This window comes from Lygodium microphyllum, chromosome 11, assembly GCF_053477565.2.
Source record: "Lygodium microphyllum isolate KBCC chromosome 11, Lygodium_microphyllum_v1.1.10, whole genome shotgun sequence".
Lineage (NCBI taxonomy): Eukaryota > Viridiplantae > Streptophyta > Polypodiopsida > Schizaeales > Lygodiaceae > Lygodium > Lygodium microphyllum.
The window spans coordinates 53,767,558-53,786,866 of NC_141145.1; positions in this window are offsets into that span (position 1 = coordinate 53,767,558).

Here is a 19,309-nt window from a genome sequence, read left to right on the forward strand (position 1 = left end):
TATTGCCTACGTACATGTGCTTGATGAAAAGAGAAAGAAGTTAGACTCGAAAGCTGTCAAAAGTGTTTTTCTTGGCTATGCACAGGAGAGAAAGGCTTAGAAATGCTATGATCCATCCACTGGGGAGACCCTCATCAGTAGGGATGTAGTTTTTGATGAGCTATCCTCATGGTATGGTTATCCGAATGCAATGGTCTTTGATGGACCAGCCAGCCCTACTTATGCTAAAAATTATCCTTCAACTAGTACGTCTATGAGTGGTGGACCCTAGTTCATCTACTATTAGTCCTTGGAAAGGATGACTCCGCAGTCGTGCTACTGCATCCATTGACACTGATATGTCAGTGAGGGGGAGATTGGATAAAGGCAAAGAAAAGATGTTTGATGATGTGATTGGCCCACTTACATTTCGATATGACTCACCTGGCAGTGATAGTCTTGATAGTGAATTGGGCATACCATCAGTTATGACGCATGGTGCAAGGCAAAGCAGGTATGTGCTGCCTCATGAGAGGCAAGCCCAGACTGCACTGTAGTTGAGGAGTTCTAAAAGGGTTGGAAAACCAGTTGATAGGCTAACATACAGTGGGTATTCAGCTAGACATTATGCATATATGACTAAAGTGTCAAGCTACAAAGAGCCTATGAAGTTTAGTGAGGCAGTTACAGAAGAGAATTGGTGTGCCGCCATGGATGAGGAATATGCAACATTGGCTAAAAATGAGACATAGGAATTGGTCCATTTGCCTGAAGGCAAAAGTGCCCATTGGCTGCAAATGGGTTTATAAAGTGAAATGCAAGTTAGATGGTTCGTTGGAAAGGTATAAAGCCCGGCTAGTTGCAAAGGGATATGCACAGCAGTATGACCTAGATTACGAGGAGACTTTCAGTCCAATTGCCAAGATGGCAACTATGAGAATAGTTATTGCATTAGTGGCTTCTAAGGGCTAGAAATTGTGGCAAATGGATGTCAAAAATTCATTCTTGAATAGTGACTTTCTTGAAGAGGTGTATAAGGAGCAGTCTGAAGGTTATGTATACATTAACTATCCAACATATGTGTGTAAGTTGAAAAAGGTTTTGTATGGACTAAAACAAGCACCAAGAGCATGGAATGCTCACATAAGCACTTATTTGCAGTAGCTTGGTTTTCAGATAGGTCATGCAAATCACAACCTATTTACGAAGAAGACAAAGCATGACTATGTTTTTATGGTGGTTTATGTCAATGATTTGATCATCACTGGAGATGTTGATCATGGGATTGCAGAAATTAAAGCAATGTTACATTCTGAATTCAAAGTCAAGGATCTTGGTGAGTTGAAGTACTTTCTTGGGATTGAGGTTGTATCTACACCTCAAGGTATATGGCTATTACAAAAATAGTATGCTCATGATATGTTGTTGAAATATGGCATGATGGAGTGTAAAGCCATGGAAACACCATTGGATCAAAAGGTCAAACTTGCAGTTGATGTTGGGACTGAGATCGAGAATGTCACTATGTACAAACCGATGGTGAGTAGCTTTATTTACCTTACTATTACTCGTCCTAACTTGAGTTATGCAGTGGGGCTGATTAGCCAATTTATGTAGAAACCTCATAAGCCACACTTAGATGCAGTCAGGAGGATTATGCAGTACATGAAGGGTACTGCTGATTATGGGATATTTTATGAGCATGGAAAATCATTCGACTTGACAGCTTATACAAATGTTGATTGGGCTGGTTGTCTCTATGACAGGAGGTCAACCAGTGGTTATGCTTTTAGTTTGGGTAGTAGTATGATCAAATGGAGTAGTAAGAAGTGGCCGACCATTGCTTTATCTAGTACAGAGGCAGAATATAGGGGTGTAGCCTTAGCGGCATGCAAATTAGTTTGGCATGTGAAATTGCTACACGACTTGGGTATATAATTAGATAGGAAGGTCACATTGCATTGTGACAACCTCAATAGTGTGATGTTGGCTAGCAACCCCATCTATCATGCTAGATCCAAACACATAGAAGTTCATTACCATTTTATCAGGGAGATGGTACTAGATTGATCTACTCCATGTGAAGATAGAAGACCAGGTAGCAGATATCTTTATCAAATCACTTGGTAAAGAGAAGTTTGTGTATTTCAGGGAGCTACTTGGAGTACATCAATTAGCTTGAGCTTGAGGGGGAGTGTTGAGAATCAAGCTCGTGATCAGTATCACCGAGATGACTGACCTTATCTAGATAGTTGTCATCTTAGCTCTCTCTCTACATGTGTGGTGTAATAATTGAGTCCGTCAGACTCAACCACATTTAGTGGTATGACCAATTAATGACCTAGTGTGTTTTGAAGTTATATGTGATTAGACTTTAGTAAGAATTACGGAAGAATGAGAAGAGAACAATGAGAGTTCACTACTCTCCGTTACAGCTCCATGTCTTTATCTCTCTCTCCCTTTGAATCTCGAGCATCCTCAGTGTCCTCTTGATCATCCAAGTCAACATAAATCTATTATTCATCTTGCACATGTTCTTCAATTGGTTCACTTACAACTCTTGATACTCTTTCATGCAAAATAGGAATCTTCAAATTTGCACCATCTAGCTCACACAAAGAATACGTTGTGTTATCATGTACATACTTCATAATATAAGGACCAAGCCATCTCTTAGAAACCTTTATAAGTGTACTATGTTGAGTGTCAAGACTACTATCACAAACTAACACCCAATCTCCTTTCTCAATGGGTTTTGGATGGAGCTTGTGTTTCTTATCAAACCTATCTTTATTCTTTATCCTAGAATCTTTTAAATGCATGGTTGCCAACTTGATGTCTTCAAACTTCCTTTCTAGCTGTCAAATCTACAAAGCAAGAAGATCCTCCCTGTTCATATCATTCTCCCAAGATAGCACACTTCAAGTAGTAACAACATCCTCAATAGTAATAACATCCAAGTAGTAGTAGCATCCTCAATAGGTATAACAATCTTTTGGTCATATATCAACTTAGCAAGCATATATCATGTCATTGTACTATGTGTAGTGTGATCAACCCATAAAGCATATGGAAGTAGCTTGGGCCACTTTTGAATCCTGCCTCTACATGCATTACCTAAAGCTTTGATGATAAGGGGGTGTTCACATTCAATTTATCCATTGCCTTCAAGGTTGTATGCTAAAGTGAGAGCAAGCTTTATGCCCAACCTCAAGAAGAATTCCCTAGCTTCTTCTACATCCAACTCTCAATAGGCATAATAGCCTTTTGACCATACATCAACTCACCTGGCATATATCGAGTCATTGTACTATGTGAAGCCCATAAAGCATAGAGAAGTAGCCTAGGCCACTCTCGAATCTTACCTCTGCATGCCTTGGGTAAAGCTTTGATGATAGGTAGGTGTCCATGTTTACTTTTGCCATTGCCTTTAAGGTTTTATGCTAAAGTTAGAACAATCTTCATGCCCAACATCAAGAAGAATTCCCTAGCTTCTTTTGCATCCAACTTCCCTCAATTTGCAGTTATCTTTCCAACCCAACCATAGTGGCAAATAACATCTTCCAAAAGATATTTATATACTGTACTTGTATCCTTTGTTCTTAACACCTGACCTTCCACTTGATTTGTTAGATATTCCCTAGCAAGTATAATGTATCACATTTGCCAAAGTCCCATAGGCATAGTCACCAAGTCAACCACCCATTTGTAATGCATGGCTAACAAATATGTAGGATTTAGACTATCATGATATCACACATTGGAATACTTTTTCCAAGTAGCATAGGTCTCTACAAATTGCAACACATCTTTATACATACCTTTCCACCAATATCTTTCTTTGATCTTTGTAAAAGTGGTCCATACACCTGGATGACTAGCCCATAGACTCTCATGAAAGTCTTTGATAATTTGTTGTTGTTGAGTCTCCTTATCTCATATTACCCTTTGTGGAGTATTGTTTCTTTGCTTTGTATGCTTTCATAGATGGCCATTCTTCAGGAAATACCCATATGATTTTCTTGGGATTCTCTTGAACTCCTGATCAGTCCATCCCTCTTGCTTAGTTAAAGTGCTCAAGTAGTGGCTAATAAGCAACCACTCACCATCATATATGTCTTCTGAAAATGATTCAAGAGAAGATGCACAACAACAATGATCTTGTTGAACATAAGAAGTGGAGTAGACATTTGTACCAATATCATCTTCTTCAACAACCATGTCTTCTTCAACCTTGTACCTATCTCTCGATAACATATCTACAACTGGATTATCTTTACCTACAATATGGCAAAACTCTAGGTTCAAGGACTTGATGTAAGCAATCCATTGTGCAACATAGTAATATCTGGAGTTGAGCAACTAGTGATCATCCCAAGCAAAGGTAGACAATCTATCTCAACAACCACTAATGTACTAATAGAGTATTCTTTATCAGACTTTAATGCAATGAGCAATCTCCATAATTCCTTCTTAACCTATGGATAATTTTGTTGCTGAGGACTTAAGACTTTGGCTTCAAACTACATAGCATATATATTTCCCTCTTCATCATATTATCCAATAGCCCATCCAATTCCTATTGGACTAGTATCCACTATAATAATGATAGGCCTTCCATACTCATAATTTACTTTCCTTAGTATAGGATCTATAGATACAAAAAAATGTTTCAATTTTCTCATTGCCTTTGTATGTGATTCATGCCAATGAAAAATTTGACCTTTCCTCAACAATTGATAGAGTGCATCTGCTACATGCGCAAAGTTTGGAATCCAAATAAGATAGAAAACACATGCATCAAAGAATCATCTCATGTGAATTATGGAAGTGCAATTCTCCTACATCTTTTGAATGACTTCAACCTTAATTGGAGAAGGCCTTCGACCATAAGACCCACGCATATGTCCCATAATCAAAATTTTCTAAACTCCAAAAATTGACTTTGGCCTAGAAAGAGTAAGATTTATCTCTTCTAGCTTGGATAAGATCTTGTCACAATCAAAAATATGATCTACAACAAACTTGCGATACCTCCTTGAATCCACTTTCTCATCCTTAACCCCTTCTTTGCACCCTTTTATAGGCACATCATCAAGAAAAGTTATAGTGACATTGGTATGAAGTCATGAAGAACTTTGTTCATCCCATTCATCATATGTGCAACCGAGTTGGTTGCTCCTTGAAGTAAGGTACACATACTTACGAAACCCAAAGGTGTTCCCATAGTTATTAAATCCATGCTATCCACATCCAATTTAAATTGATCATATCCAGAGTAGAGATCTCCCACAGAATAAATCACCCTTTCTGCAAAAGTTTCTACAAATTCATTGACAATTGGCTCTATACTAACATTTCGAATAATCACTTTGTTCACCAATTGTATATCATGTATAAACCTCAAAGCTCCATTCTTCCTTGGTATAGTGAATCACCTGTTTGAATATGGAGCATAATGTTGAGATATTTGCAATCACACCCAGCTTAGCCTCTTTGTATGGAGAAGTATGGGCTCAGGATGTAGAATCTCATATGCATAGTGGTGGAAAGTGCAACCTAGTCTATCCCTATAAAAGCATTGTACTTGCTCTCCTTTCTTAGTGTAATATCATGATGCTTTCCTCTTTCAATTAGTGTCATTGTCAATCCATTACACAAGATTGTGTTTATGAGTCCAAGCTTCCATCTTGGAACATAATTCACTTGTGTAACAATTGTCTACTCATTGTTTATGTCAACATTAATCTAACCTTCATCTTCTATCCACTATAGCTTCTTCCATGCTCTAGATCTCTCATTTCAATACGTAACAGGGCTCCAAAATACCCATCCTAATCTTTTCATTCAACAACTCAATCAACTCTGGTAAGTAAGCCTTAGGAAACCATTGGAGCAACAACACTAGGATCCACACATCCAATTTCATACAGTTGAAAGGTGAAGGCCTTACCATGTTTTGATAGCATCTCCTAGAAGAAATCTTTCTCCCATAGTGTAACAATTCCCTTGCATCCAATCTCCAATTCCTTTAAAGTCTCTGGTGTGTAAATGTATGTCCAATTCTTTGTGGATCTTGTAGGTCTAGTTGTTGAGAGGCTTAATTCATTTTCTCTTTGCTATTAGAAGATAAAGGTTGAACAACATGTTTTACATTTTTAGCGACAATTTTGTACTTTGTCTTCTTGTCCTTCACTTGCTTTGGAAAATGTCTTGTTTGAAACCTTCAATCACTTTGTACATGTCCACTGAACATACTTTGACAACTTCATTACCTTCCTCTAGATTTGAATCAACTATGGCTACATGCTCTCCAATAGTATCAACAAAAGAAACTTCTTCAAAAACTCCTAAAATCGCTTCATCATCTTCAAGCACACCATTTTCCTTCAAGCTCTTTTGAGCATTACCAACATGTTGCCATTCCTTCCTTTGCAAGTCTTAAAACTTTCTAAAACATATGGAACCTTCTATTGTTAGCCCTATAAATCTTGTAGAAAAAGATTTCTTACCTTCTAAATTAGGCGAGAACCTTTTTCTTTGTGTACCATCATAGTCCCGCTTTACAATGGTAGATGTAGAAAACCCATCATATCTTGATGCTCTTTGAATTGCTTGCTAATCATTGGTAAGGATGCTCACAAAGGCTTTCTTGATTTCTCTCATGATCCACACATACGGTCAAGAATTGAACAACACTCTACCCATCATGACTTCTTATTCTAGCATAAGTAGTAGAACCATCATCCATCACCTTAGTCTCCATATGGACTACAGTAATATCTGGTTGTCCAAGAATCAAAGAGTAAGAAGCCATATCCTGTACAAAGAAAATATGCTCATCTTGAACATATCTAATAGTAACTTTCACATTGGGACAAGCACCATGCAAATCCCCTGATGAGTTGTTTGTAGCCCGAATTCTCCACCCATGATCCGTATCAATTGGCCACTTTCCTTTGGAGTAGAGACTCTTTGACATAAGATTAATTTTTGAATTATGATCTATGATTGCAACACATGGCTCATCAAGATCACCAACCTTAACTAGAGTCTCTGTCATAGCCCTGGCAAACCCAATGATTCCTTGAATAATGGATTCTATGAAAGACTTCAAATTCCTCATCATACTCAAATTGAACTTGCCTTATCTATCTCAAAAATTGATTACAATCCACCACGCATCTTGCATCTTCGTCTTCATGTGCATATGCCCTATGTACCTCATGTATACCATGTATCCCTTGGGACTTTGAGGTCTCTCCATCTCCTTGTAAGTGAGGATTGGTAGGATCTCCCAAAACTTGTTGCTTCCACTTTATGATATCAATGATCTCATCATGAAACTAATGTTTAGCAATTCCAAATACCTCTCCCAAAATAAATTCCACCCTACTATTGATAATTCTTTCTTCCAACACTTTCTTCACATCTATAGCCAATTCAATGTTAGATTGCAATTTGTAAGTTGGATTTTTTTATTTACCTTTGCTTTTCTGATGCTTTTTCTCCCTTGACGCATCATCCATAGGTACTTCAAGTGGAGGAACATCATGTGGAGGAACATCATGCTTTTTCTCCCTTGATGCATCATCCATAGGTACTTCAAGTGGAGGAACATCATGTGGAGTTGCATCACGAGATAACACTATCTCTTTTCTTCCACTTCCCCTTGTTTCCCTCTTTGATGTACCTTCATTACTTTCTTCTCATTTGTGCTTTTCTTCAACAATAGCTTCATTGTTTTGGCTCCTAGCAATGTATGCATACACTGGCAAAGAGTCTACAGGATGATCCCAACCTATTGTTTGTCAAATACAATCGCCAACATAGTGCAAAGCATCCCTAGCAACCTTCCCTCTTTCTGTTTTCTTTACTACATAAGGCCAAAGCTCATTAACCTATTCAAACTTCTCATTCATTTCAACATCTTTCTTTGATGTCGTTCCACCTACATGCCATATGTAGTATCTTACATAACAGCTAAAGCATGTCTAGCTGACATATCATCCACAAGTTTTCTCATACCACCTTTTCCAAAGTTGGTACTACTGAGAGGTAAACCTATCTCTGGAAAATGAATTTTACCTTCTTTAAATAAGACAACACATTTATCTAGTGCATTCTTGAATGAATCACAATCCTTTTGAAAGTGATTAGTAGTATCACACCATATGCATCTCAAAACAAAACCTCCACAAGTTTAATGTCTTTGTTCAGAGGGTTGTCCTTTTTCTTCAAGTCTTGAAAACTTCAATTGCAACTCCTGCATACCTTTCACCAACTCATCCAAAACTAAGTATTCAACTTTGGGACTTACAGTTATTGGCTTGGTTACCTGCTCTGTTGAAGTAGAAGTACTAGCCACAACCATCATGTCCCTTTGTTTCTGTCTCTTTGCAACAAAAGAAATAGCATCTTCCACCTCTTTCCAATCAGTTTTTAGTCCTTGTTTAGCATCCTTATCTTCCAAAAGTACTTCAAGACTTCTTTGAAGTGGAGATTCAATAGCCTATAAGAAAATTTCAATTCTATATAGGTGATAGCCCTTTATTTGGTTTAGCAACCCACTCCAAGAATATCCTCTTGGTTACCTGCTCTAGATCTTCCATAAAGTATTCCTCTTTGAGTGCCTTCTTGAAATTGTCCCAATTGTTAGCATATGCATGTTGTATCTCTCTAATCCTTGTTTTAATCTCCATAACAACAACCCACTCAAAATTTATTGTCATTTGTTGATTTGAGACCCTATTCAACTCCATCTCCTTTGCATATGACCCTTCAAATTGATCTACCTTGTTTACCACCAATTGAAGTGCCTTTATTATAGCTTCTTCCATCCTCTGCATGCTTTGTTGTTGTCCATATATAATGCAAACTCCCTAAACATCTACAACATGTCTTCTTGTTGCACAACATCTTCGCTAGTAGGCTGGACACGTCATAGCTTTGAACTCCCATCTCTGTTGTTTCATATAGGGCTCACCAAAATGATGTCAAGATAATCTACACATATGTTAGGAAGACATTGGGTCTCTGGCTATGGGAGTAAATAAGAGTAGTAATGGATGGATAGATGTATATGATGTTAGAGAGATTCTTAAGCAAGGATTAATGGTAGTAAGAGATTAGGCAAATTCTTGTATGAGAGCAGAGATGATGATAGAGATTACATAGAGTAGAAACTAACAAGAGATGAAACAACACACATGTAAGAGACTAGAGACTCGAAGTTTCCCAAAACCAATCCTTGATTAAGAAAACCTATTTAGAATGAGTCTCCCCTTCACTGTGTCCTATTTTACCCTGTTATATCCAAAAACTCACATTAAACACTAGCTTCTAATATGCTACTCAAACAGAAAATATGATGGTTCTCTTGGCTCCTAAATGGAGCCCCAAGAGAGACACCAAGGAAAAGGGGATTCTACTGCAAGAAAATCTATCTTGTAACATCAACAAGCTTTTGCTTCATTCTTTAGAGAACCAAAACAAGGAAAAAGAACAAATCTTCACACAGCATCATAGTAGATATCTCCCACGAATTTGATAGAATCAACCATAATCTTCAACATCTTCATAGAATCCGTCAACAAAACAAGAAACACAAGAGAATATACCACTTCTGACTGGAAATAATCACATATTTTTCATCTTCATTGTCTTCATAGTTCTCACTCTCAAACTCTCATAGAAAGATACATTGTTTTGATAGAATTGGCTATATATGACACAAACTCTCTCTCTCCATTAAATACATCATCTCCTCACTACAATGCTCAATAATCACTCATAATAATCCCTCTTAGGTCGTGGATATCCCTTCCAAGAGGTATGGGAGGTATGAAAGGGTATCAGAGCCACTATAGTGACTCTTCATAGCTCACTACTGTCACTTCACTTCAGTCTTCTCTTCAGTCTTCAACAACTGCTTCTTTCATTTGTTTTAGCTCTTTTGAACTTAGACTCATCCTTTCCAAAAGTTAGAAAACTTTTCCAAAGTACACCCTCATATCACATAACACTTACAAAAGATCTACAGAGGATTTATAGAACAGAAACAAAGTAGGAACAAAGGCTCTATAGAAGGTCTATAGAGGTTCAACAAGTCATCAGAGAACAGTAGATCCTCATAACTTAGACTAAAACCATTCCAAACTATCAAAAACTAATCAATAAGCTTTCAAAAGACCTCAACCTTCATCAATCATCAATCCGTACTTCATACAAAAGAAAAACAGAACAAAACAAAAGCTAAATAGAAGGTATCAAAACCAATCAGAACCTCAACAGAACTTATCAGAACATCACAGAACCTCATATTTCTACTAAGAATTATCATGAGCTTCCAAAACATAATCAATATAATCTAAAACACTCTCAAAAACTTTCAAAACAACTAAAAATCACTCAAAATCCATAAAAAATCAACCATTCAAACCTCAAAAACAACAAAAATCTATCAAAAAATCTATCAAAAATTCAGTCTTTTTTACTCTCAACATATCCCCACACTTAGAAAGGAAGCGTCCTCACGACCTAAGGAAAATAAGAATATAAGTTCGATAAAGAGCTCAATTTGAGTTTTTTTTAGCATCTTCAATAATCCACCCACACCACAACTCCCAACATAGCAGCTGTATCTAAGAAAAAGGAAAACACCGTTATCCAGTAACACATCTTATAAACAATAGAAAGTCATGGAAAATTTGTAAAGGATACAAGAGGTTCTTTAGATATCACTCAGGGGGTTGTCGATGAAGATCACTTCATCTGTTGATGAAGAGGCATACCCAGGGAGGTAGCCAACAGATCGGAATTATGTATCAGATATAGAACATGTCGTCTGCTTGAAGACTGCCAGATGCTCTACAGAGAGGCACAGCACACAATGTACCAAGGGAGACAGCTTCGAAACTGGGTCCTGGAGATGTCAACTGATGGATCAACTTTCTGGACTATTGGGTGTTACCACCTTTTCCACAGCCAGCTTCCCGCCCAAGGGTGTTTGCCACCTTTTCTTGGAACAATGCCTGCTATGACAAGGAATTGCTTCCTTTTCTCCCATAACAGTTTGTTTATTTTCTTTATATATATATATATATATATATATATATATAAAGATTATGGTAGAAATACCATGTGGTAGGACCATCCACATTACCACTGTTGGATTAGATGAGAGGAGAACATACTAAGGATGGGAGGTGTCTGGGAGGGGATAGCAGAATGAGACCACCTCATGAGGAAAATCATAAGGGCTATCAAAAGCACAAGGAGAAGGATAGTGCGATGCCCACAAGGGAAAGGGTGCATCGACTGTGATTGTTAGGATCCCCAAGGAGGGAAGTACTTCTTTAGGCGATAGCCATTGATAAGAAAGGGATCATCAGAGGCATCAACGGCCTGCACTTGGATAGAGCCATTAGGATTGACAGCAAGTACCTTATAGTAGAGACCCATCCAACATTGCTGAAGCTTGCCAAGAAACTTCCCAAATCGCGAATCATAGGCTAGGACAAGATCACCTTCTTTGAACTCCTTGTGTTTGATGAAGCTGATAGGCCTTGCGTCGTGCTTGAGTGGTTTCCATACACACAGGATGGTACAAAATTTTCATCAAAGATTATGCTTTGATGCAGCACCTCTGATTGCTCTACTAAAGAAGCAAGCAACAATTGTATGGTCTACTGAACAGACCAGCTTTGACAAACTAAAGCAAAGCTTAGTATCAGCATCCATCCTGATCTTAGTAAGGAGTTTGAAGTGCTAACTGATGCTAGTGCACTTGCTTTAGGATGTGTACTTATGCAAGAAGGTCACCTCGTAGCATATTCTTCAAGAAAATTGAAGAGCCATGAAAGGAATTATGCTACCCATGACCTGGAGCTATTGGCTGTCATCCATGCTCTCAAACATTGGAGACATTACTTGCTAGATAATTTTTTTTCCTTAATAACAGTCCACAAGGGTCTAAATGGATTTTCACCCAGAATGAGCTCAATATGAGGCAACGTCGATGGATCGAAGTGCTAGAAGAATACGATTATGAAATCAAATATAGGCCTAGAAAAGAGAATGTAGTTGCCGATGCACTCAGTCACAAGGCATTTCTAAATTCTCTTATTTTGCAAGATCCATCAATAGCGAGGTCTCTAGCCACAAAGGTATCAATGCCAAACAACCCGATTCTTGAGCTAGCAAAAGACGAGGCATATCATGACCCAGTCTATCAGAAAATGCTACGGGAGATCCCCATCAAGGATCAAGACCCGAAGCTAAAGATGAAGTATCAAGAGTTCTCCATCAGTAGTGAACTTGTCTACTTTAGGACAAGATTATATATCCATGCAAGCCAAACTCTCAAGTAGAAGATACTGTGGGAAGCCCATGATTCCCCTTTCTCAGGACATCCTGGTTATGCCAAGACCCTTAATGTGGTCAGAAAGAGCTATTATTGGAAAAGGCTCAAGGGAAACGTACTCAAATATGTCACGGAATGTTTGTCTTGTCAACGCATTAAGACAGAACATGTTAAAATGCCTGGGAAATTGCAACCACTTGACATTCCACAAATGAAATGAGAATTCATTAGTATGGACTTCATTGCTGGCTTACCCCAAGTTCAGGGAGGATATAACATGCAGTCCTTAGTCCATTCATGTTGATGAGTGTAATACACAAGAATACATGATGTCCTTAGTTCAATTGACCTGTAAAAGTGACATTGGAGATGAAAATCTGGTTCCACATTGTTGCTCACTACAAAAATGTATAATACATGCAACTCTTAGTTCCAAACCGACCCAACTTGCTTTATGAAGCATTAGCCCTATTCATGCATCAATCCTAGTGCTTTACCTTAACCTTGTATGCCCAATTTACCATTGTGTATTTCTTTGACCTCTAACCTTAGCTGGATCTACTAAAATTCCTTCTGTTGATACAATGAATCCCAAATATTCAATCTGTCACTTGAAAAATGCTCACTTCTTCTTCTTGGCATAAAGATTGTGTACTCTCATTGTTTCAAGAACAATGCGAAGTTGGGGTTCATGATCCTTTTCCTATCTTGAGTAGACGTGTATCGTAAAAAAAGACGAGTAGGAAGTCATCAAGATAGGGCATAAACATATCCTGCATTAACTTGTTGAAGGTAGCAGGAACATTCATCAGCCCGAATGACATCACTAGGAATTCGAAGTGTCCATACCTTGTACTGAATGCAGTCTTTGGGATATCTTCTTCCTTGATCCTTATCTAATAATATCGAGATCTGAGATCTATCTTTGAGAAGATCTTTTCCCCTTGAAGACGGTCAAGTAATTCATCTATTATTGGAATGGGGTATTTATTTTTTATGGTTGCTTGATTCAACCCTCTGTAGTCAATGCATAGGCGAAGCGTTTCTTTCATCTTTCTTCTTTTGGAACAGCATTGGAGCTCCCCATGGTGAATTTCTAGGTCGGATGTAGCCTTGATCTAGCATTTTCTTGAGTTGCTCTTTCAGTTTGATAGCTTCCGGGATGGACATCTTATACGACCGCTTTGCGACTCATGTAGCTCCTGGCACAAGTTTGATTTCGTGGTTGACTTTCCTTTGGGGAGGAAGTTCTGTCAGATCTTCAAGAAATACATATGTGTATTCCTTTAACCATGAAGGTTCTTCTCCGGACTCCTGTTTAGACCCTTTTGGACACCTTTTATTATCTGTGTTGCTTTTGCCAACTGTATTTTTGTCTTACCAGCCTCACCTTGACTAGTTTCCCTTCGGAATTTCGGAAGGAGACTTGGTCCTTCCCACAGTGGATGTGGGCATCATTGGGTATTAGCCAATCCAATCCGAGTAAATATTCGTAGACACCTAGGTCCATTACCCTGAATCTCATAGAAGTTGGCTTCCCACCCAGTAGGAATTTCACCTTAGCAGTTTGCCTAGTACAAGTGACTTCACGACCATTTGCTAATTCCACAAGTAAAGTAGGTGCATCTGTTGTGGCTATCTCTAATCTTTTTGCACAGATTGGTGAAATGAAGGTGTGTACTGCCACAGTCAATCAGGGTTTTGAAGCTTTTACCTTGATATTCTGATGGAGTTTGTATCACCAAGAATTGGCGATTTGGACCCTTCTTATGGAGAGTGACATGAATCGTTGCCCTCTCAATGTCAGCATCCATGGATGGATCTTCCTTATTGTCCAGCTTCTTATTGGAAACAGTGGAGGTTCTCCCTCTGGCTATAACCGTGGTTCCTTGGCCATGAGCAGCTCTATTTTGACCTTGGAATTGCCCTTGGCGATGTCCTCTACCAAGCTTGGGACACTCCCTCCTGAAGTGTCCGGGCTCATTGCAATGGAAGCAACGTGGGCTGTGATCATTGCTTTGTGTTGGAACAAATTTGTTGATAGCATTGGCCCTAGCTTTCTTTCTTTGGCCCTGGTTCTAACCCTGTGCTCTCTTGGTCTGAGCCATAGACATACCCTTATTCTGATCTTTGTAAGGCCAAATCCTGTTGTTCCTTGGTTTGGTCTGCACCTCCTATATTATTGGAGCAGCTTGAATGAGTGCGTCTTGTAGGTCCATTGGGCGCATTGATTCCAATCGAGTGTTTATGGATGGATTCAACCCAACACAGAATTTTGACACCTGTCGTGTCATATCCATTGGGGGTTGCATACTTTAGGAGTGAAACAGACTTCGAATAATATGCTTCCAAGGATAATCCTAGCTGCTTCAAGCCATAGAATTCATTCATCTTTTGTGTGCGGTAGGCAGGTGGCAGGTACCTCCCTCGCACGGCTTTCTTAAGCTTATCCCAAGTGACTGTCCCCTCCGAGATTGCTTGGTCTCCGCACCACTGTTTCCACCAAAGTCTCGCTTTGCCTGTAAGCTTAAGTTTGGTGAGCATGGTTTGGTTAGCAGGTGTAGTTCCTGTTGCCTCAAAATAGTCCTCCATGGACTCAATCCAGATCTCGACGTTGGCTTGAACAGTCCTTCCCTTGCCATCAAACTTGGGTAGACAATACACTTTATGCAAGAATTCTTGCAAGACGTTTTTTGTAAATTATGATGCAATTATCTAATCAATTTTACCTATTGTGATTCCATCTTACAACGGAAATTATCTTGCTCGTTACATACATCACAACTAAGTTCATACCTAGGAAATTATCAAACACGCAATTTAATGTGATGCATGTGAATAAGATTTTATAATCTATGATTTAATAACAGAGCAACCTAGGTTTGGAGTGATGCCATGATTCCAATGGTATTGATGCCTGATGGCCCGTTCGTGGTTGGAGTGATGCCGTGATTCCAATGGTATTGATTCCTGATGGCCCGTTCGTGGTTGCGGTGCCACCTTGTTTCGAACCTCCATCCACGCTTGCAAGGTTTTCGGCCATCTTTGTGGAACTACGCTTCGGGACCATACTCGAAGACGCATGTACGAGTGATAGAGTTCTCGCACTCTCCTATGCAAGATTCTCCGCCTCTCCTTGAGTGGAGGAAGAGATTGAAGGGGGGTATTTTTGGAAATGGCAAGAGGGGTGTGTGACCTCTCTTTGAGGAGGGGGGGAGAAGAAGCTTCCAAAAGCCTCTCTCTCTCTCTCTCTCTCTTCTCTCTCTCTCTCTTCTTCTTCTTTTCTTCTTCTCCTTTTCTCTCTCCCTCTTCTTCTTCTTCTTCTTCTTCTTCTTCTTCTTCTTCTTCTCTCCCTCTTCTTCTTCTGTTCTTCTCCTCTCTCTCTCCCTTCTCCTTCTTCTTCTTCTCCTTCTCTCTCTCCCTCCTCCTTATTCTTATTCTTCTCTTTTTCTCCTTCTCTCTCTCTCTCTTCTTCTTCTTCTTCTTATTCTCTTCTTCTCCTTCACTCTCTCCCTCCTTCTTCTTCTTCTTTTTCTTCTTCTTCTCTCTTCTCTCTCTCTCTCTCTCTCTCTCTCTCTCTCTCTCTCTCTCTCTCTCTCTCTCTCTCTTCTCTCTCTCTCTCTCTCTCTCTCTCTCTCTCTCTCTCACACACACACACACACATCGTGGGGGCATGGGGGGGCAGGGGGTGGGGGGCGAGGGGGGGGGGGGGTGCACTGGACTGTTCCACGAGGGAGGGGACGTATTGCCGTTGATGAGGGAGGGAGGGCACTCTGTCAATGAGGGAGGAGGGGGGGCTTCCCTGATAATGGGAGAGGGAGGTGGTATGGGGGGGAGGGAGACGGTTGTTCACAGCCGCCACCCCTCCCACCTAGCGGGCTGCATGTCCCCCCTATCTTCCTCTTACTCACTCACTCACTCTCTCTCCCTGCCATGCAATCGGCAGGGGGAGAGAGGGAGAGAGTAAAAAAAATTGTCCTAATTTTAAAATTATTTAAAGGGGGGGTTCTCATGGGGGGGAGGCATGGGGGCACGGGGATATTACATAAGCTCTAATAGTGACCCTAAGATACCTTGACCACCTAGGAACAGATGGTGGAGATGAGGCACAAGCGTAGAGACGAGGTCAAAAATTCTCGCAAGAAGTCTCAAGCCAAGACATCACAAGCTTCACAAATGGCCATCCCCTCAAAGTCAGATGTGACATCTTGTCAAACTAGGGCCAGGAACTTGCAATGTGGGAGCAATGGGAACACCTTTGCCATCCCTTCAAGTTCTCCTCCACTTTTCCTTTTACATTAGATAGAGTATTATCTCCTAGGGTGGTGGAGGATGTCATCAAGCTTTCAACAAGGCTAGGAAGGAGATGGCTAGAGGAACAAAGGAGGCATCCCACAAGCCTTTCCCGCCCTTCGTGCCTCTCGTTTAACTTGTTTGGCTAGCATAATAACAATTTTCTCCTTTACTTTCAAGGTAAGTTTGTGCTTTAAGATAAAATATTGTGTCTTCTTTGTAAGAGGATGCTTATTTTTGTGAACCAAGAACTTTGGCCAAAACTTTAGATATTTATCAATAATCTTCAAGGCCTTGGCATAGTATTCTCTCAAGGTCCTTGATCTCAAATTCCTCTCCCTAACATCTAGGATTCTATCAGGTCGTAGCTCAATGACTCCTTAGCTAGGCATCACAATTTTCTAATCATCAAGTACATGATTCGGATTAGGTAGATACTTTTTCAATAGGCTAACGTGGAATACATTATGAATCTTTAGGATTGCGAGCAGCTGTAGTTTGTAAGCATTAGGCCCTAGGCACTTGGTGATCTTGTAAGGTCCACAATACCTTGGACTTAGCTTCTTGTGCTCTCCCAAGGACAGTGAACTCTTTTTAGGGCGTACATGGATGAAGACCATATCACCTTCAATGAAGGATCTATCTTTCCATTTCAAGTCAGCGTAAGCCTTCTGTATATCCTTGGTAGCTTGAATGTCTTGTCTTATTGATTTGATTTGATCATCCATGTCTTCCAGCATCTCCCTTGAAGCTTCTACCCTCAAAGTTGGATTGGAGAAGTTCAAAGGGGTACGACAATCATGCCCATACAATGCTTGAAAAGGGGTCATCTGAATACTCTATTGGTAAGAAGCATTGTAGGCAAACTCAACCAGTGGTAAGCATTGAATCCACTTTTTGGGTTCGCGACAGCAGTATGCCCTAAGCATATCTTCAATGACTTGATTAACTCGTTCTGTTTGACCATCAGTTTGGGGATGGTAAGCTGTACTAAAACAGAGTTGAGTTCCAATAGCCTCAAAGATAGCCCTCCAGAAGTGTAGTGTGAAAAGAGAGTCACGATCACTAATGATTCTTCTGGTGGGAAACCCATGACGTTTGAATATTTCCTTGATGAATAATCTTGTGATGTCTGAGGCTTTATAGTTCGTCCTAATAGGGATGAGATGTGCAACCTTGGTGAGCATATCTACTACTACCATAATAGAGTTATATCCTCCTTGAACTTGGGGTCTTGGCATAACCAAGATGTCCTGAGAAAGGGGAATCATGGGCTTCCCATAGTATCTTCTGCTTGAGAGTTTGGCTTGCAGGGATACATAATCTTGTCCTAAAGTAGACAAGTCCACTACTGATGGAGAACTCTTGATACTTCGTCTTTAGCTTCGGGTCTTGATCCTTGATGGGGATCTCCCTTAGCATTTTTTGATAGACTGGGTCATGATATGCCTCATCTTTTGCTAGCTCAAGAATCGGGTTGTTTGGCATTGATACCTTTGTGGCTAGAGACCTCCTTGTTGATGGATCTTGCAAAATAAGAGAATTTAGAAATGCCTTGCGACTGAGTGCATCGGCAACTACATTCTCTTTTCTAGGCCTATATTTGATTTCAAAATCGTATTCTTCTAGCACTTTGATCCATCGACGTTGCCTCATATTGAGCTCATTCTGGTTGAAAATTCATTTAAGACCCTTGTGGTCTGTTATTAAGGAAATTTTTTAATCTAGTAAGTAATGTCTCCAAAGTTTGAGAGCATGGATGACAGCCAACAGCTCCAAGTCGTGGGTAGCATAATTTCTTTCATGGCTCTTCAATTTTCTTGAAGAATATGCTACGGGGTGACCTTCTTGCATAAGAACACATCCTAAAGCAAGTGCGCTAGCATCAGTTACCACTTCAAACTCCTTACTAAGATCAGGAAGTTTTAGGATGGGTGCTGATACTAAGCTTTGCTTTAGTTTGTCAAAGCTGGTCTGTTCATTAGGTGACCATACAATTGCTGCTTGCTTCTTTAGTAGATCAGTCAGAGGTGCTGCAATCAAAGCATAATCTTTGATGAAAATTCTGTACCATCCTATCAACCCAAGAAAACTGTGTATTTCTTTGACAAAAGTTGGTGTTGGCCATTCCAGAACGTCTCTGACCTTAGCTAGATGTACTAAAATTCCTTCTGCTGATACAATGAATCCCAGATATTCAATCTGTCACTTGAAAAATGTGCACTTGTGTGCTCTCATTGTTTCAAGAACAATTCGAAGCTGGGGTTCATGATCCTTTTCCTATCTTGAGTAGACAGGTATCATAAAAAAAGACAAGTAGGAAGTCTTCAAGATAGGGCCTAAAGATATCCTGCATTAACCTGTTGAAGGTAGCAGGAGCATTCATCAACCCGAATGACATCACTAGGAATTCGAAGTGTCCATACCTTGTACTAAATGCAGTCTTTGGGATATCTTCTTCCTTGATCCTTATCTAATAATATCGAGATCTGAGATCTATCTTTGAGAAGATCTTTGCCCCTTGAAGACGGTCAAGTAATTCATCTATTCTTGGAATGGGGTATTTATTTTTGATGGTTGCTTGATTCGACCCTTTGTAGTCAATGCATAGGCGAAGCGTTCCATCTTTCTTCTTTTGGAATAGCACTGGAGCTCCCCATGGTGAATTTCTAG